The 20628-nt window shown below is 44.5% G+C and overlaps 1 long non-coding RNA gene across 1 annotated transcript; it reads left to right on the top strand.

The window, feature by feature from the left end:
- Positions 1–1377: 1377 nt before the first annotated feature.
- Positions 1378–16259, top strand: LOC129059789 (uncharacterized). Its single transcript, XR_008525875.2, has 3 exons — positions 1378–1566; positions 7576–7854; positions 16117–16259. It is a non-coding gene; the product is annotated as an uncharacterized LOC129059789 (long non-coding RNA).
- Positions 16260–20628: the final 4369 nt, after the last annotated feature.

Genomic DNA, 20628 nt, shown 5'->3' with positions numbered 1-20628 from the left:
CCTTACAACGTCTTATTAATGATTCTCTCGTTCACTGGATGGTGACCTCCGTGATGAAACAATGTATCTGTTTAATCCAGTCCCTGGCCCAGCACCTGGCTTGTAGCATTTGTTGAATAAATGATTGAATGAATAACTGAATGTTGTCAAGATCCCTTAGCAATTCAGGGAAGAGGAAGAGTTTTATAAAATTTTTTCCATCTTAATGTATTGTCCATCTTTCAACAGACTGACACTCCAGTCCTTACTGATTGAGACGAGGCCCCTTCTGACCTGCTGTCCAGGAGTGGAGGTGGTTGGCCACATACTCAGCCCAAGCCAGCTTCCCCCTTTGCTGTGGACTATGCTGGACAACATGGCAGGGTACTGGGTAGAGCTTTACTGCAAAAATAAATAAGGAGAGGGAATCACTACTTCTATGGGGTCTGCAAGACTTTGAGAAGCAGATAGTACTTAAGCTGGTCTTGAAGAGATGAAAGGACTTTAGCAGATTATGGAGCACCTTCCATGTACCAAGCGCTGCTGATGTTTTATTTGTGTGACCTCCCTTGGGCTGAACTGCATCCTTGAGATATATGTAATTTCTTTTTTACAGATGAGGAAGTTGAAGCTAACTAAGGTTAAGTAACTTGTCTAAGGTTACACCATTACGTAGCAGAAGCAAAATCTGAATCCAAGAAGACTTTAGACCAAAGCCTATGATCTCTCTATTATGCCAGGCATGCCGTGTGTTCAATGATAATACCACGCCCACAATTACATGTGCCTGGCATGCACAGAGTTCACACACATCATCTAATCTAATCATCTTCAAAAAATGGGGTGATATTCTGACTATCTTCATTATACAAATTCCAAAAAGAAGCAGAGAAGAGTTTAATAACTTGTTTAAGTTCATACAACTACTAAGTGACAGAGCTAGGAATTGAATCCAGGCTGGTGTCAGAATCCACGTACTTAACCCAGTCATTTAGTTTGTTCATATACGCACATGTGTAGGGGTTTGGGAATGGCATGGAGGGCAGGGGGCAGGGAGGAGTGGAGGCTGGATGCTGGCAGTTTTATCAATTTTGGCAAAAAATCTTTTTAGGATAAGGATTGATTGGCAAAATTCTGTGTGAGCAGAAACAATAGTAATAATCAGTAATGATAAATATAGCTGAATATTTGTTTTCTCTAAGGCAAACCAATTAAGGTAAGGACAGTGTGTCTTCCTGACTCTGCACTCCCAAATACACACGATGTCGCTGGTATTTCTGGGATGGAAGGGGCTATGAACTGGGACCTGTGGTAGGCACTTCAGTGACTCACAATCCTTGACAATGTCACAGAGCCCTGGGCTCCTCTGCCTCACGGCTACGTCTGCTACCAAACTCCACAGCCAACAGCCAGCCATCAGCCTGGCAGTAAGAAAGGGGCTTGAGGCCTATGGCTGCAGGAACCTGTAGCTAGGGGCAGTGCCCTGGCTCAGCAGCCCTGGCCTCCGAGGCCGTGAAGGTGCAGAATGGCCCCCTTCCAGCCACAGCACCTGGTGAGTCGTCAGTGCTCCATCACTGCGTGTTAAAGGTGAGCCTCTGTAGGAAAGATAGAACTTACATCGCTCTGTGCCATGAGTGCTCTCAGAAACAGGCCCCGGGCCTCCCTAGCTTTCCTACGTCTGCTGTCATCACCAGCAGTACCCACAGGAACCTGGGGTGGTTGCTAGGCAACAACCCATCTTGGCATCCTCCTCCAATTTGTAGATGTCTTTACTCAGATTCCCTGTCTCTAGGTTCATCCTTCCTGCAGGAGAATTGGCCAGACCAGGGTCAGAGATTCTGTAGGACTCCTGCAGGATGCTTGGGTACTTCATCCAATAAAAGCCTCCCTGAGAACCAATCACTATCCCTTAGGTGCCTTCACCTTTCAATATTTCCAGTGTTTTCATTTTCTAACATTGAAAATATGTGTCTTCCAGAGGCAATTCATTATGGAGAAGTTTATTAGCTCATGCATGAGTTATCTGGAAGTATTCCTCTTCTCTCTCCTATGGTTACTTTTATGGCCATTTTCTGCTAGGAACCAGAGGTCTGGGAGTAACAGAAGGGTAACCTATGTTTTATGACTTTACCGCTGCTGGTTTTGGAGGCAATGTGTTATTGATTGAGTTAAAAAAAAAAAAGAAACTTTCTTTGGTCCATGGTCAAAGGTGAACAGGTTGCAAAATTAAGGAGTAAAATATTGGCCAGGTGCGGTGGTTTACGCCTGTAATCCCAGTACTTTGAGAGGCTGAGGTGAGCAGATCACATGAGACCAAGAGTTTAAGACCAGCCTGGCCAACATGGCGAAACCCCATCTCTACTAAAAATACAAAAATTAGCCAGGCATGGCAGTGCAAGCCTGTAGTCTTAGCTACTTGGGTGGCTGAGGCACAAGAATTGCTTGAACCTGAATTGCTTGAACCCAGGAGGCGGAGTTTGCAGAGAGCTGAGATCACATCGCTGCACTCCAGCATGGATGACAGAGCCAGACTCTGTCTCAAAACAAACAAACAAACAAAATGAGTAAAATATTAAATAAATTACCACCCTCCCCACCTCCCCACCCCCTATAACCTTCCCTTTCCCACCCGAGTCTTTTTCCTGCTTATGAAGATGAAGTGTATGGCCACTCTATCAGGAGGACCTGCAAAGATTGCACAGGCTGCCTTCATTTCTCCTCAATCTGCCATACTCAGTGGGGCTTCTTGCCCCTCTGGCTTTAAACCTCATTTGCATTGCTCTGGTGAAACTCACAAGCAACACAAGACTGAAGAACGTGGCAACTGGCAAGAAAGTACTGTTCAGACTTTTTAACACCAACAGGGGCATTTCTATCAAATATCCCAGAACCCATGCATGGGTCTTATTGGGCTGGACTCCACCCAACACATGCCCCACAACCCTATCCCAAGGAACAGCATTCTTTGGTGTGCACCCCTCTCCCTCCCTGTCCATTAAAGTAGCTCTCTCTCCCCCCAATTTATTTGCCTCTATCTGTGGAAGAGCCTGTCCTCCTGAAGGAGGGTGGTCTTAGGAGTAAGAATTGAGGGGAAGAGAATCAGTATTTATGGAGACCCGTAACTGGCCAGGCAATGTGCTAGGTGTCTTCTCTACTTTTTTGCATTAAATCCTTAAAATAATCCTATAATGCATAAATCATATTTTAGAAATAAGGAAGCAAAAACTTAGAGAGATTAAGACATTTCTTTTTATACCATCACACAGCTGGCAAAATCCCCAGCCCACTTGCCCTGTTTCTCAGCCAGTTCTTTTCACTAGGGGGAGAGTCTCCAGAGAAACAGGGGCTTGCTAATCCTCACACCTATCCATGACAATCAACCATGACACAAGCATGGAGAGAAAGGGAAATGGAGGGGTGGCAGCCAGGTTTCAAGCCCAGGTGCTAATACTTGCAATTAGCTGGCAAACAAAACAGAACTGACTAGAAAGCCTAGAAGAAGAGCAGAGGTTTAAGAGAAAAACCAGCAGCAGGTGACAGGTTTCCATTCTCTTCCACCCCCTGGATGTCCTTGGGAGAGTTTGAAAATGCAGCCTTGAGGACCCTGGCTGTGTTTCCTGAACTGGTAGATCTGGAAGCTGAGTGGTGGTTACAGTATTCCTAAGACCATGATCATTTCGTTTTCAAGGGGAGCTTTAGTCTGCAAAGGAAGAATTCACCTGCTACATTCTATGATCCAGCAGAAGTGACAGACTTGAATTGCCATCCTCTTGTTGCTATAGGAACGATTTCCTACCCATTTTCTGAAACACACGGGCCTGGGTAAATGCTGCCATTATTCATGCATGTACTTCCACTGGTTCAATTGGAAAAAGTCTGCCAGGTGGTCACCTATCAAAGACAGAACCTGAAGATCTCTTTCTAATGTGAAAACTATTTAACAATCCCATCTCAAATCACAGGCGTGTTTGTAGATTTTGTCCTGTGGTGCACTCAAACTTTCCTCTCAGCTTGTTTCCTAGGTAAACAATGATTGGTGAAGGAGGTACTGTGAGATTCAGTTCAAGGAATGCAACCTGGTGGATATGACTCATCTGGGAGCCAGGGGTTCAGTGCAAGCACAAAGAAGCTGAGGATGAGTGGTGTGTGCACATACTCATTCAGGCCACACACACACATACACACACACACAGCCCCCACCTTAATTGTTGTTACGCTCCACTATGTTCCCTTCCTGGAGGTCACATCACATTTGGTCAACAGAAATTTCTCAGGGTGAGCCACTGAGCCTTAGGACTCAGACAAAGTTTGCTGCCTCCCTGCATTGAGACCCACGGTCTGCACACAATGTCATTTTGCATGCGAGTGCAGGACATTTCCATTTTTTAAAGGTGGAATTCTCTATGTGGAGGCAGCCTCAACATAAGTGGAAAGGGGACTGGATTTAAACTCAGAAGACTTGTCGTCCACTGAGCTAGCTCTGGGACCTTGAGTAAGTAGTCTGGTTCAACTGGATGACACTTTTCCCATCCATGAAAACGGATGATCAAGCCTCCTTCACAGGCCGATTGGCTCAGATAAGTAAATTGATTCATGCATTCAATAGTTGTCTAGGGCTGGGGATATTCCAAATGAAGATGAAACAAGGTCCTGCTCTCATTCTAACATAAGGAAGTGAGAAAAATAATAAACAGGGGTAAATAATGTGAAGATAAATAACAGGGGAGTATGAAAGAGAGGATCTGGCAACTGCTTTAGACTGGGGGGTCCAAGAAGGCATCTCTGATGAAATGGCATCTAAGCTGAGATCTGAATGACAGGGACCAACCAGTCACACATGGGGGAAGAGCAATCAGCAGAAGGAATATGCAGTGCAATGACTGTGTTACGGGAATAAGCTTGGACTGTTTGAGAAAGCAAAAGAAAGGTGACACGGCTGGAGCATGGTTAGGGAGGGGGAGGGGGAGGGGGAGGAAGAGGCCAGCCCTGCAGCACTTTGTAAACCCAGGTAGTAAGCTGAAATTTTATTCTCATATATAGGAAGTCATGATAATGGTTTGAGAAAGGACAGGGCTGCATGGTTTGTTTTTAAAAGATTTCTGTGCTCACTCTAAGGAAAGTGGATTTAGAAACAAGAAAACAAGTTAGGAGGCAATTGCACTAGTCCTGGCAGAAGACAAGGGTGGGTTGGTCTAAGGTGATAGGAGAGAGATGGAGAGAAATGGGCACTTTGGGGCACTGTGTTGTAGATTGTGTCAATGAGTTCTACTCATGGATTGATATGTGGGGGAAAAATAACAGAGGATAGGTCAGATTTTGGGCTTGAGAATATTGTTGAGTGAGATGAGGAAGCTTAGGGGAGGAGTGGGTTTGGAGGGATCAATAATTCTATTTATGATGAGCTTCTGCTATGTTTTAGATATCCAAGGAGAGATGTTATCTGGGCTGTTGATTACATAGTCTAAAGCTCAGGAGGCAGGTCGGAGCTGGAGATAGAAATGAGGAGTTTGTGAGCATAGAGAAGGTGTTGGAAGCCATGGGACTAGATAAGGTCACCTAAGGAGAGAGGAGAGGTGCAAGGGCAGAGTCCTGGCTCTCTCCAGTCTCTAGAGATGATGTTTGAGGACAAGGATCCAGCAAAAGAAACTGAGAAATAGCAGTCACTGCAGTCAGAGGAAAAGCAGGAGTGTGGTGTCCCCGAAGTCCTGTCACAAAAGTGGTCAACTAAGAGGCCAAGTACAATGAAAAAAACAATGAGCCTGCATTTGGCAGCACGGAGGCAGCCTCACTGGGCAGCCACGTGGAATGTGAAAGTGCTTTGGAAACCGTGAAGTGTTATTGGTGCTTCTCAAAAAGGGACATTTGTGCAGAAGTACCCAGGGAGAGCTTTTTCAAAATGCGCATGCCTGAACCTTAGCCCCTGATCAACTGAATCTGAATCTGAATCTTTAGGGTGCTTAGAAAGTTCTGCTGCAGCCCTAATTAAGAGCCACTGTGCTATAAGGCTATAAGTTATTGTTGCTATCACCTGCATGTCCCATTCCCAAGTAGATTCTGAGCTCCTTTCAGCCTCTTTGCAGATATCTTATGAACATCTCTGTGGGAGGATGGTTTATGTTCTTCTTACCAGACACATTGATAATATGTATAGAACAGTCCTATTCAGTGCCTTGACTGTAATCGTTTACACAAAAGGGTTCTTTGCATTGTCTAAACACCCTGGGAGCTCTGGAATTAACAACTGAAGAGTTCAAAGTAAGTGTTGCAGATAGAGGTCTTCTTTGATTTGGTTTATTTATGAAATTTCCCTGCTCAAACATGAGTTCCAGTTGATTTAGATGAGAACATTAGTAGGTAATCCAAAATGCCCAGCAGACACATTTCAAGGCACAGCAAACAAGGCGTGTTCCAGTCTATGGCAGGCAGGCATACTGACCCCACAGAAAATTTGCTCATCATTCCGCTTCTCTTCCCCCAGCTCTGTGCCTTTCACTTTGTTATTCTTCCATTTTAGGGGCTCTGCATCCATAAGCAGATGTGGACAGGGTGGAATGTGAAGGGAATATTTTTTAAAATATCTCACCAATGCTTAATTGATTTTATAAAATGTCACTTTAAAAGTAATTCTAATACTTGTCTGACAATTGCTTCTGAGAAGTCTGCTGAACCTTTGGGGAAACAGTTATGAACACATCATTATGGCAATGATCACACAAATAATCAAATGGCCTTCTTCTCACACTCATACACCTGGATATGGCTCAGGAGGACTGTCATGGGAGTCTGCTCTGCCATGATATCTTTATTAATAAGCAAGAAGCAGAGGTAAATATTGTGCTAATTAGATCTACTGTGGATAATCATCTAGAAGGCACAGTTAGCCATGGGAAGCACAGATGCTGCACTAACTCACTCTGAGCTTTTTAAATATGTGGAATGAGAACAGCAAAATGAGTTTTGATGACAGAGAATGAAAATGTGAGGGGGAAAAAAGATTCTAGATGTTCAGATTATTAGAAAGATGATAGGAAGAAGTAAACACTGACTATTACCATTATGGCTCAGCAAGAACTCTGAGGTAGCATGGCCCTGGCCACAAATTGGATCTCCAGGAAAGACTGGAATATTAGTTGGAAGTTTAGTTTTTAAAGACAGAAAAGAGAAAGCCAGGGTGGTTTGAGACCAGATTTACTGAAAGGGAGCAGTTGAGGTCAGGTCTGCTGGGCCCTGCTAGAAGATGCCGAGACCAGTTGAAGAGGCTTGTTTTAGAGGGAGAAGTTAAGAGGCAACTGAGGAAAAGGTGAATTAAGGTAGGACCTCTTTCCCTCAGGGTCCTGGGGATAAATGGTCAGTGGGAATCTTGCTGTGCAGAGATTGACATTAATATATGGGGACTGTACCCAAGAGGGAAAGGGAGGTAAGTGTTTACCGCCTTGGTAGCATCAACCTCTTTTTACCTTTTCTTCCTTTTTTCCAAGCTTTCATCCCTTTAGCAGTATCCCCCTTCTGTCAGCCCTGGCCCTGGCCCCAATAATGACTGTGAAGAAGATTTCCAGGAACCTAAAGAATTAGCTAACCTTTTTCTTCTCCTTGCAGCACTTTCTGGGTCCGAAGAGACAACCCACCAACAGGCGGAGGGTTTAGGGAGAGGTGAGGACAGCAACTCTGACATGGACTACTGTGTCCAACCCCTTTGAAGGTGGGCCCCGTGAGGAAGACTTGAGTCCTCCCCAGTAAAAGGCCAAATTCGTCCACTCAATTAAATTCTACACACACTTACTGGGCAACTGCTAGTGCCAAGGTATGTGCTAGGATCTTGGGACATAAGGAAGCAGAAAGAACAGAAACATCAACAAACCATGTCAACACTGAGAGGTAAGCTCAGGCAATAGCCTGCCCATGCCCTAAGAGTGGCACTGAGGAGGGTGCAAACCACTCATTGTTGGGGGCAGAGGGCTTTCAGGGAAGGCTCCATAGCCTTCAGAACCAAGTAGGGTGTACTAGTCTGTTCTCACACTGCTGATAAAGACATACCTGAGACTGGGTAATTTATAAAGGAAAGAGGTTTAATTGACTCTCAGTTTCACGTGGCTGGGGAGGCCTCACAATCATGGCAGAAGGTGAAAGGTATGTCTTACATGATGGCAGGCAAGAGAGAGAATGAGAACCAAGTGAAAGGGGTTTCTCCTTATAAGACCATCAGATCCCATAAGGCCCATTCACTACCATGAGAACAGCATGGGGGAAACTACCCCCAGGATTCAACCATCTCCCACCAGGTCCCTCCCACAACACGTGGGAATCTTGGGAGCCACAATTCAAGATGAGACTTGGGTGGCAACACAGCCAAACCATACCATGGGGTGTTGGGTAAAACCAAGTTTCCCAGGAGATGTGCTGGCAGAGAAAGAAAGACTGGGATAGATGGGAAAGGGGAGGAGAGAGGTGTTCTAGACATTTGGAGAAGCATGTGCAAGACACAGGCATGGCATGGCAGGGTATGCTAAGGAGGGCACAAGGTTTTCAGCATGCTTGGAGCACCAGGGGCACCAACATCAGTAACATCTGGTTCTTTCTTTCCCGAGCACACAAGAGACTACACTTCCTACCTCCTTTGAGTAGGGTAGGGCCATAGTGAAGTTCTGGCCAGGGAAATGTGAGTGGAAGTGATGTATGTCACTTCCAGCCAGAGGCAGTGGAAGCCTGTGTGTCTCTAGTCTCTCTCCTCCTCTGTCTGAAAAACAGAGGACCAGATTGAGAGGACTGAGCCACAAGATCAAAGTGGCCTGAATCTCTGAGTCACTCGACCAAGGTTAGGTTCCTGGACCCACAGCAGTCTTTGCATAAACATAAACTTCTGGTATGTTACGTCACAGAGATTTTAAGAGTTGTTTATTCCTGCAGTAGATCCAAGCCTATCCTGACTCACAGGGGAATGTGGGAAAGGAGTTGGGCTGGGGAGACCGGCAGGGGTCAGATCTTGGATGAGGAGTACAGGGACATCTTCTCTCCCAGCTTAAGAGTATAGATATTCTAGGCCATAGGGAGATGTAAAAGGTATTTTAAACACCAGAGTGACATGATCAGCTTTGGCAAGTATTTGAAAGGGTGTGACAGCCGGCAGAGAGGCCAGGTAGGAGCAGCAGAGTGATGCTAATGGCTTGAATAAGGCCATGGCAGTGAGGATGGGAACATGCTAGTATGCTAAAACTGAAGGCCTTAGAGATTGCTTAGATGGATGAAGAGAGGAGGGATTTATTCAAATGACTCTTTAGTGTTTGGCATCAATGATTAGATGGTTAGTTTCAGGATCTGGGGTAAGAATGAGTTTTGGTGACAGGTTATTTATTATTTATTTATTTTTCCCTGTCAATTTCCCTGTAGCTTAGTGTTACATCCAGTAAAAGCTTCAGTCTACAGGGTCTTGCTTCCAGTTTCTTCCTCCATGGTGTTTCCAGCCACAGCCTGGGCCTGGAACCATATCTGGTTATTCCCAATGTATCTTTCATCACCCTGCTGTCCCACTGATGGGAAAACCTGTTGAGACATCAGCGGCTGGACTGTAAAATTAGGATCTCCCCAGCCTTCAAACCACACACTTGAGGCTTCTGGTGAAGTTATATCACTTGGAACAGCCAGTAGTAATGATTCAGACCATGTTAGACTCCAAAGCCTTGGAAGGCACCATTCACCAAAAGGAGGTGAGCCAGGTATGACCCTTGGCCCAGAAAAGTCACTCCAAAATTGTCTTGGTGAAAGGACTCTCCTGGACAGTTACCTAGGACCTAATGACCATCAAACACCAGGAGCAGTGGCTTCTCCGTATATTACTTGGCCCTACCCACCCCATTTCTATGGGTCTTTGGAATTCTATGGCTGAGTTGATAGGGCCTAGTTGTCACTTGGAACAATCACGTGCTAAACCTAAGAGGTTGGATATTGCTACCAATAATAACAATAATGAACATTCATTGAATACTGGCCCAATATATGGAGGCACTCAGCATCTGGACTCTCTGGTCAGCCTCTGGACTTATAGGTGGGTGGGCACATCCTAACCCTCAGGCTGTCTGTCCAGATTAGTGCAGGGTTCAAATTAGGGGTGCAAGGGAGGTGGGGAGAACTGGCTATTTATTTTTTTATTATTATACTTTAAGTTCTAGGGTACATGTGCACAACATGCAGGTTTGTTACATCTGTATACATGTGCCATGTTGGTGTGCTGCACCCATTAACTTGTTTACATTAGGTATTTCTCCTACTGCTATCCCTCACCCCTCCCCCCACCCCACCACAGGCCCCAGTGTGTGATGTTCCCCACCCTGTGACCAAGTGTTCTCATTATTCAATTCCCACCTATGAGTGAGAACATGCGGTGTTTGGTTTTCTGTCCTTGTCATAGTTTGCTCAGAATGGTGGTTTCTGAGAACTGGCTATTTCTGATTGGGAATGAGAGTGTGGACCAAGAATCTAGTCAGAAACAGGTGCGGAGAGAGAGACAAAAAGTAATGGAGAAAAGGTGTAGCTTGATGCTCACATGACTGCCACATGGCTACCGATGGGCCATCAAGTGCATTCCACCCTCTGCTCACTGAGATGTTGGCTGGATTTGCTTGTCTCCCCTGGGTTCGGCAGCAGGAGCAAGCTACATCTATAGGTAGCTGAGCAGGACAGGGTGGGCAGGGACAAACGGTGACCTCCAGGAGAAAAGTGAACCTGCAGTGCAGGTGACCTGCCCAGCCCAACACCTTTCTAGGGTTCTAGTCCTCTGAAAAGAAATATAGGGGAAGTAGGGAGTATGATGATGATGGGGCTCTTGGAGCTGGCATTCACATGCTCATGCTCTGTCCCCCTCGCCATCTTTGGACCTCATTGCAGCAGCTGAGGGCATATATTGAAGTCACTACTGCGTATTTTTATATGTCATGTTTGAAAATAGTCACTTAACCTCTCTGAACCTTGTGTTTCTCAACTAAAAATTGCAGATATCAACACCTAATTGCAGATAACAGTATAGAATTATTGTCATGAGGATTAAATAAGATGATAAAGGTCTAGGGGAAGGTCCCCCTTCCCATCAGCAACATTATTCATGGAAAAGTGGTCTAAAAAATGAAGGATGGGGGCTGGGCACAGCAGCTCACACCTGTAATCCCAGCACTTTGGGAGGCCGAGGCAGGCGGATCACGATGTCAGGAGTTTGAGACCAGCCTGGCCAACATGGTGAAACCCCATCTCTACTAAAAATACAAAAATTAGCTGAGCGTGGTGGCGGGCACCTGTAATCCCAGCTACTCTGGAGGCTGAGGCAGAAGAATCGCTTGAACCCAGGAGGCGGGGGTTGCAGTGAGCTGAGATTGTGCCCCACTGCACTCCAGCCTGGGTGACAGAGCAAGACTCCATCTCAAAAAAAAAAAAAAAGGACGGGAGCCCCCCGACCTGAGGCAGTTTTCAATAATGGAAGAAGAACTTGGAAAGCAAATGCAGGAAGCAACTGGTGGCTATAGACTTGGGTCCTACTAAGGCCTTTATATCTCTAATCTCTTCTAACTACAAATCTCTAGTATCAACTTGGTCAGAATCTGCATCCAGATATACTGACTTGCCTAGGGTTTTCTTTCATTCTTGGTTGCTGTGAATAAGTTCCATCTGTGCGGTGCATTTTCTGCTTAGAAACATCTGCCCAGCAAGCTAAATACAAGATAAGTATTAAGTATTACCTTAGGCTGCAAAAGAAGATCACTGCAGCTCCTGCAGCCACACAGGCTCTCTGAGCTCACACTGAGGGGAACATTTCGGCTCATGCCCATAGCCTCTGATGATGAGTTTGTAACGCTGAACTGGATCATCATTTCAAAGAAGAAAAGTGAAGCAGAAGCCCTAAGCTAGCTGAAAATCTAGCTGATTAGCATAGTGTTTTTTAAAGATTAAGTGCATCAGAATATCCCAGATTGCTTATTAAAAATCAGATGTGGCCAGGTGAGGTGGCTTATGCCTGTAATACCATCACTTTGGGAGGCTAAGGAGGGTGGATCACGAGGTCAAGAGTTCAAGACTAGCCTGACCAATATGGTGAAACCCTGTCTGTACTAAAAATACAAAAATTAGCCGGGTGTGGTGGCACGCACCTGTAGTCCCAACTACTCGGGAGGCTGAGGCAGGAGAATCGCTTGAACCCAGGAGGCAGAGGTTGCAGTGAGCTGAGATCGTGCCACTGCACTCCAGCCTGGGTGACAGCAAGACTCCATTGCAAAAAAAAAAAAAAAAAATCAGACGTGTGGGCCTCCCTCAGACCTACTGAATCAGAATCTCTGAGCTTGGGAGTTGGTACATTCCATGCACAACAAATTCCCTAGTGAATCTGATATACAGTAGTGTGAGAACAACTATAAGAAGTATAAGGACCGAAGGGAAAAAACATTCACTTAAATAGATTAAAACCAATTTGGTAGATTGAGTGGGTTAAGGGCCCCATTGTTCACCCCTTCCTGGATCCTTCCATTTGCAGGGATCTTCTCTTACTCCATGCTCAGCCATGTGACTTGCTTTGGCCAATGGGATAAACGATACACAATCATATAGTAAATGCTATATGAACGAGGACTTCTAAAGGGTTTGTGCAATCGGACCTCTGTTCCTGCACCTGCCATTTCCATAAGAATGCTATCTGGGCTAGCCTGCTGGAGGATGAAAGACACCTGGCGCAGAGTCAAGTCCCTCTGTAGTCTCAGGGAACAGACAGCCAACCTTCCCCTGTGTCAGTGAGCCCAGCCAACATCAGCTGAGCTTCCTAGCTGGCCTACAGCTGACTGCAGATGTAGGAAGAAGCCCAACTGACATCAGCAGAACCCTGCAGAATTGTTAGTTATATAAGGGTTTATTGTTGTATGCCACTGAAGTTTTGTGGGGTTTTTGTTGTTGTTGTTGTTTAAATGCAGTTTGTATTTATTGTATGCCACTGAAGTTTTTTTGCATTTGTTTCTGTTTTAATGCCGTTTGTGTGTGATATGGTTTGGCTGTGTCCCCACCCAAATCTCATCTTGAATTGTAGTTCCCAACATCCCCATGTGTCGTGGGAGGGACCTGGTAGGAGGTAACTGAATCATGGAGGCAGTTACCCCCATGCTACTGCTCTCATGATAGTGAGTGATTTCTCAGGAGATATGATTGTTTTATAAGGGGCTTTTCCTGCTTCACTCTGCACTTCTCCTTCCTGCCCCCATGTGAAGAAGGACATGTTTGCTTCTCCTTCCACCATGATTGTAAGTTTCCTGAGGCCTCCCCAGCCATGCTGAACTGTGAGTCAATTAAATCTCTTTCCTTTATAAATTACCCAGTCTCTGGTATGTCTTTATTAGCAGCATGAGAATGGACTAATACAGTGTGCACGGCTTTTTTTTTTCTAAAAGCAGACCACTGTAGCCATAGATAATTGATACAATGGAGGCAGGAAGTAGAGCTTGGTAACTAAAAACTTTGACTCCTGAGAAAGCCTGTACAAGCTTAACTCCTCATCCCTCTGTGTATATGTTATGTGGCTATCGGTAAATTATGCAACCATTCTGCGCTTGGATCCTTATCTGTAAAATGGAGGTGATGGTAGTATTAGCCCCATAAAACTGTCTGGAGGATTAAAAAAACTTAATGCATGTAAAGTTCTTAAATAGTGCCTGACACATAGTGCTCAAAAATTACTAGCTATTTTTGCTGCTTTCTAAAGTGTACTCTCACTCTTAGGCACGAATTCCTGTGTCTGTTAGTGAAGCAGTAAGCATTTGTTTCCCACCAACAATGTGCAGGGCCTGGGGGTGCTCACAGAGACAGTTGCCCACCAGAAGGCGATCTGACTATTATTTGTTCTTTTATGCTATGATGATTTCTTCAAGGCCCATATTTTCCTCAGCTCACATCATAGTCTTAAGTGGATGGTCAAAGAGGTGTGTGTTTCTATAAAAATATTATGGAACATCATCTGCGAGTTGTTCCCCTGTGAGTGGAATCCCTGGGACTCCAGCTTTTCCAAGCTATGACTCTGGGAAAATCACTCAACCTTTTAGAACCTTTGTTTGCTGCCCTATCAAATGGGGGCAAACCCTAGCTCAGAGGCTGGGGGAGGAGTAAACATGTTAACACTCACAAACAGCTCAGCACAGTGTGGGGCCTGCAGCAGGTGCTCAGTACACATTAGTGCCCTCTTCCTGCACCCCTGGCCCCTCCCTGCAGCACCTGTAGGTGCCTCCTGCATCCACTGTGCCCAAGTCCTTCTCCGTGTCAGGACTGGTGGGGCCCTGACCTGGCAGCTTCCCCAGCGCTGCTCCCATCTCTCTGGATGGATTAGGAGGGGTCTTCGAGATTGTCACTGGATTGTGTGTGTTCTCCAGCTCCACTGATGAGGGCCACTCCTCTCAGCCCATGAATGGGAACCGGCTCCCTTGTGTCAGCACTGCTGGGGGCTGCATCCCTGAGCTGCCATAGCTGTGGCGGGGCCAAGGTCTTCCTTCCCTCCCCATCCTTCCCAAACCAGTCACTTCATGGTTCCAGACAGGGCTTTTCAGTTTCGTGTAGCATCACCTGAGGAGCACACCCAGGTTCATGCAGTTTCTCCCTCACCATGCTGGAGAATTTAGGACACTTTCCCTTGAGGCAGGGTCAAAGGTCAATGCAGAACAACACATGGGGGCACCTCAGAAACCTCCCTCCCCTCCGGCAGCACTCCATGAAGGATTTGGCGCCTCGGTGCAAAACTCTCATAGCTATGTCCCCAGCTCAGGGGAGTCAGCCTCCAGGAGGCTGGGAGGGGCCTCTCACCTCTCCTCCTCCCATGGCAGCTACTACTTTTGCAGCTTTCTGCCCACCTTCTCCAATCCCTTCTCCTGGCTGAGCAGGGGCTGAATAGGGGCCTTTAGGCTGAGCCAGATCCTAGGCCAGCTGAGAGGGGTAAAGGTGGGCTGAGAGGCTACTGTCTGCAGTCTAAAGTGGACTTGGCTGAGGGGGACAAATAGAAGAGGAAGTATTTGAAGAAGAAGTCAAGTCAAAAAGTTGGCTTCACAGAAAGAAAGAAATGGGAATCAGCCTGAGCAGTCCATGCACTCCCTGAGCCTCTGCAGCCAGGGAGGCTTGTTTTCTTTTTCCTTTTGTCTTTTTTTTTTTTGAGACAGAGTCTCACTCTGTCACCCAGGCTGGAGTGCAGTGGTGCAATCTCGGCTCACTGCAACCTCCGCCTCCTGGGTTCAAGGAATTCTCCTGCCTCAGCCTCCCAAGTAGCTGGGATTACAGGCACATGCCACCACATCCAGCTAATTTTTGTATTTTTAGTAGAGACGGGTTTTCACCATGTTGGCCAGGCTGGTCTCGAACTCCTGACCTCAGGTGATCCACCCACCTTGGCCTCCCAAAGTGCTGGGATTACAGGTGTGAGCTACTGCGCCCAGCTGGGAGACCTGTTTTCTAAACCAGGCCTGTCAACAAACTTTTTCTATAAAGGACCAGGTAACAAATATTTTAGGCTTTGCAAACCATGCAGTTGCAACTGGCCAACTCTACCAGTATAGTGCAAAAGCAACCATAGACAATATGTAAACAAATGAATGTGGTCATGTTCTAGTAAAGTTGTATTAATTAATTCCAATAAAACTTTACTGAAAAATAGTCATGGACTTGTAAATATTTATGGACCTTGAAATTTAAATTTCCTATAATTATCATATCACAAAATATTCTTATTGTTTTTATGTATTTAAAAAATCATTTAAAAATGTAAAAGTATTCTTGACTTACAGGCCTTATTTAAAAAGGTGACAGGCCAGATTTGGCCTACAGTCCATAGTTTGCTGACCCCTGGTCTAAACGGTCTGTGGGCCATGGACAGGGCCAGTCCCTGGGCCTCAGAGACCATACTTGTTTCCTCTCATGAGGCCCATTGGATCCTCAAGGGGAATCCTAGGCAAGTAAAGGCAGTGTTTTTCAAACTGCAGATTTCCACCTACAGTACATATATGGGTTAGAAAACCAATTTAGTGGATTGCAACCAGCATCTTTTCAGTGAATTAAAGTGAAAAAGATTAGATTGCATTGTTCATAGTAAGGGTAAGTATTGCTTCATTAAATTTTATTTTCTTTCTTTTTGTGTTTTTCTAGAGGCAATGGGTCTTGCTATGTTGCCCAGGCTGGACTTGAACTCCTGGGCTCAAGTGATCTTCCCGGCTCAACCTTCAAAAGTTCTGGAATTACAGATATGAGTGACTACATCCAACAGTTTCATTAAATATTAATTTCATTTATATACAAGTGTAATGGTTAATATTAGGTGTCAACTTGACTGGATTAAGAGACGTCTAGATGGCTGGTGAAGCATTATTTCTGAGTGGGTCTGTGAGGGTGTTGCCAGAAGAGATTGACATCTGAGTAAGCGAACAGGGAGAGAATGTTCAACGTGGGTGGGCACCATCCTATCAGCTGCCTGCATGGCTAGAACAAAGCAGGTGGAAAAAGGCAGGATAGCTTTGCTTGCTGAGTTTTCTGGCTCTCTTTTTTCTGCTGAGACGCTTACTCCTCTCCTTCTGCCCTTGGACATCCGACTCCAGGTTCTTCGGCCTTTGGACTCTGGGACTTGCAGCAGTGGCTTCTGGGGGGCTCTCAGGCCTTCGGTGGCCTGAGACTGAAGGCTACACTGTGGGCTTCTCTGGTTTTGAGGCTTTCAGACTTGGACTGAGCCACTACCATTTTCCCTCTTCCCCAGCTTGCAGATGGCCTATCGTGGGATTTCACCTTGTCATCCTGTGAGCCAGTTCTCCCTCATAAACTCCCTTTTATATATACATATATCCTAGTGATTCTGTCCCTCTGGAGAACCCTGACAACATGTGATTGTGAATGGGTGTGTGTGTGTGTTTGAACAAGATCACCATATAAAATGTATTTCTTACTGAGGGTCGCCATCCAAAAGTTTAAAACACATTACTTTAGAATTGTGTCTTTTGTTGTTGTCTTTGTGGTTCTGTTTTATCCCAATCTTACTTCCCAGTTCATATTTGATGCTAGATGATATTGGAATGGACTTGCCTTCCTTACCCACAAAATAACCGATGGCAGGACAGGAAGCCCAAGACCTCCTAGCATCTTATCTGCTTCAGACGGTACACAGAGTAGAGCAACAGGCTTATGTGAATCAATGGGCCTGTGCCATGCAGAAAAGTAGCATCGCTTGAGCATGGCCTAACTCATTACTGGGACCTGGAGGTGGTAGGGAAAGAACTAAACCTGGCAGGTGGACAGGCCCTGCCCCTCCAAGAGCCCTCTGAGATCTCTCTGCTGACTGTCCTACGAGTCTTGCTTCTTTTTTTTCTCATCTTGCCCCAAATAGCAAATCACTCATCACTCCCTACAGACTCCTGGCTCACTCACACCTTTGGGCCTTAGTTTGCTATTTCCTCTCTCTCCATTGCCTTCTCACTTTCCACCCTTCCCAACCTTAACCCAATCAACACTTCCTTCTTCCTAAAACTCTGTCTAGGTACTACCTCTATAAGGAAACCTTTATTGGTGACCTCTACCCCTCCCTAGTCTGAGTTTAGCCCCTTCCTCAGGTCCATCCTGACAACCTTGGCCATCAAAACCTATCATAGCTTTTACTACATTGCTTCCAAGTGACCTGTCTCCATATCCAACTCTGCCACAGGGAGAAGCGAGTGGTGTATATTTATCTCTGTATCCCTGGAACCTAGTGCTGTGCTGAACAGATAAATGGGTGAATGAGTGAATGAATGAGTGAATGCCTCAGTGGAGATGACGCAGTTAGGATTTGGCCTTCCAATCTTGAAGATGGCCTAGAGTAGCCTTGTAACTAGCCATGCTATGCTGCTGGATGCTCTGCATCCTAGACATGAGGACCTAGTCCTCAGTTTTGTCTGATTTCTAGAGAATTTTCTGTAGCTTCAGGTCATTGATCTTGTAGACACACATTTGAAATAAGTTACCATTGCCAGAGGGTGAGAACAGGAAGGGAGTTGAGTAGAAGCTAGACTTTTCTGAATGAACCTTGTTTTAGAGTTGAATTTTGGAACCAGTGAATGTTTTATATAATTTTATTTAACGAAATAAAAAGAATTCCCTCAAAATCACAAACTGAAAAAGGAAATCTAATTATAAATCTAGTTTTTGACATGACCACACACAGAAGCCTTATTTCAAATGACTTGAGACCACAATATTTTCACTACACATCTCTCGTGGAATCTATCTTGAGAACCAGAAAGAACCACAGACATATCAATAAATCATACTCTGCATTCAGTGTGCAGTCTTATTGTAGGTAGTATAATACAGTGATATTGTTATTTTGATACCAGAAAATAAGATAAAACCGATATATTTCTTCAATATTGTTAGGATGGGACCCAGATTTACAGTGTAAGGAGATAAAACATAGAGGTACACATTATAAAATCAGGAAGGTTAAATAAAATCCTGTAATTCTTACTTTAAATTGAAAATATCAGTATCAACTCATTATTTTGGTGGGGTTTTTTTGTTTTGTTTTTTGTTTTGTTTTGTTTTTTGATTTTTGAGACAGAGTCTTGCTCTTGTTACGCAGGCTGTAGTGCAATGGCACAATCTCGGCTCACTGCAACTTCTGCCTCCCAGGTTCAAGCAATTCTCCTGCCTCAGTCTCTGGAGTAGCTGGGATTACAGGCACCTGCCCTACGCCCAGCTAATTTTTGTATTTTTTAGTAGAGATGAGGTTTCACCATGTTGAACAGGCTAGTCTCGAACTCATGACCTCAAGTGATCCACCCGCCTCAGCCTCTCTAAGTGCTGGGAGTACAGGCGTGAACCACCATGCCTGGCCTAATGATTTGTTTTTGTTTTCCTAAAAAATTAATATTTTCTAGTTATGTCCACTGAAAACATTTAGAAGAAGCAATAACTTAATAACAAGAAACATCCCTAGTTCTTAGACTGTGGACTCTAAATGCCATTTTCCACTAAAAAGAACAAGGACTTCTTGATCTGGAACATCTTGTCATACCTAAAAGCAAGGAAGCTGTCAAAGATTACTGTGATCATATCAAATGATATGGTAGCCAACTTGAAGGGGTTCCTATTGACCAGAGATGAGACAGTTTGAACATTTAAAACAATTACAAAAACTGGCCAGGTGCAGTGGCTCAGGCCTATAATCCCAGCCCTTTGGAAGGCCAGGGTGGCAGGATTGCTTGAGGCCAGGAGTTTGAGGCTTCAGTGAGCTATGATCATGCCACTACACTCCAGTCTGGGTGATACAGCAAGACCTTGTCTCCAAAAATAAGTAAAATAAATAAAATTTACTGCAATGGATTGAAATATATTAAATATACAAAAGTCTCTGGGTTCAAAAATAACACTCCTCATCCCACTTCACTCTTCCCCCTCTGCCAGAATAGGTAAAACCTCCTTAGTCACCTTTGATAGTTGCTAGGACACCAACTCATTATTCTGAAAACTGACTAATAAAGAAAAAGAATCAAATAATTATCCTGCCTTCCTTATATAAACTGTACCTTATAACAATCAAATAGTTGCTATTTGCTTTTTTAGAGAAGCACAAGTAGCAAATGCAACCAGAATGATAGAATTGCAAAATCGCCAGTTCTCAAACCCTAAAGAAATAATGATTCCAGGCAACAGCCATCAATGACTGCTAAAGCTATTAAGTTAAAAGTTGATGAGAAATTCTACATTGCATGGATCGAGTTGATACCACCTGAACTCAGAGGTCAAGGTTAAACCGGCCAGATGTTATGTGCACCCTGATGGATACAAAAGGAAGTATACAACATCACCTATGAAGTATTATCATGGAGTATTATTCTCCCCACCAAAAACCCAAGAACCTGAATGTGATGAATTATGTAATGAACTCCCAGTTCATAGGAAATATGAGACAGAGAGGAATACATTAAATGACACCATGAGTAATTAACTGGAAATATTAAGTACATGGGAAATTCAACAGGTCAAATTACCTATTTTCATCTAAAAATAAATGGCTCTTTTTAAAAAGAGATGGGGAACAATGATAGATGAAAAGAGATGTAAGAGACATACCAACTTCAGTAACTCTCGTTGAAAGGTAGACAGGTGTTCATTATACTATTCTCTCAACTTTTCTGTAGCTTTGAAAATTTTTCAAATTTTTTTAAATTAAAAACATATCTGCCAAATGCAGTGTATAAATCTTGTTTAGATGTTGATTTGAACAAGCCAACTAAAAATATATGTTAAAAAAACAAATAAATAAATATGTGTATTTGAGACAACCAGGGAAAATGAAACATGGGCTTTATTGCGAATTATTGTTAATTTTGTCAGGTGCAATTATTGTACCATAGTTATGTTTTTAAAAGTTGTTATTTATTAGAATGTATAGTTAAGGCCGGGGGCAGTGGCTCACTCCTGTAATCCCAGCACTTTGGGAGGCCGAGGTAGGTGGATAACCTGAGGTCAGGAGTTCGAGACCAGCCTGGCCAACATGGTGAAACCCCATCTCTACTAAAAATACAAAATTAGCCGGGTGTGGTGGCAGGTGTCTGTAATCCCAGCTACTCAGGAGGCCGAGGCAGGAGAATCACTCGAACCAGGGAGGCAGAGGTTACAGTGAGCCAAGATCGC

The sequence above is a fragment of the Pongo abelii genome, chromosome 5 (assembly GCF_028885655.2).
Source record: "Pongo abelii isolate AG06213 chromosome 5, NHGRI_mPonAbe1-v2.0_pri, whole genome shotgun sequence".
Lineage (NCBI taxonomy): Eukaryota > Metazoa > Chordata > Mammalia > Primates > Hominidae > Pongo > Pongo abelii.
Note: the sequence above shows the minus strand (reverse complement) of the source record. Positions and strands in the feature narration are given on the sequence as shown.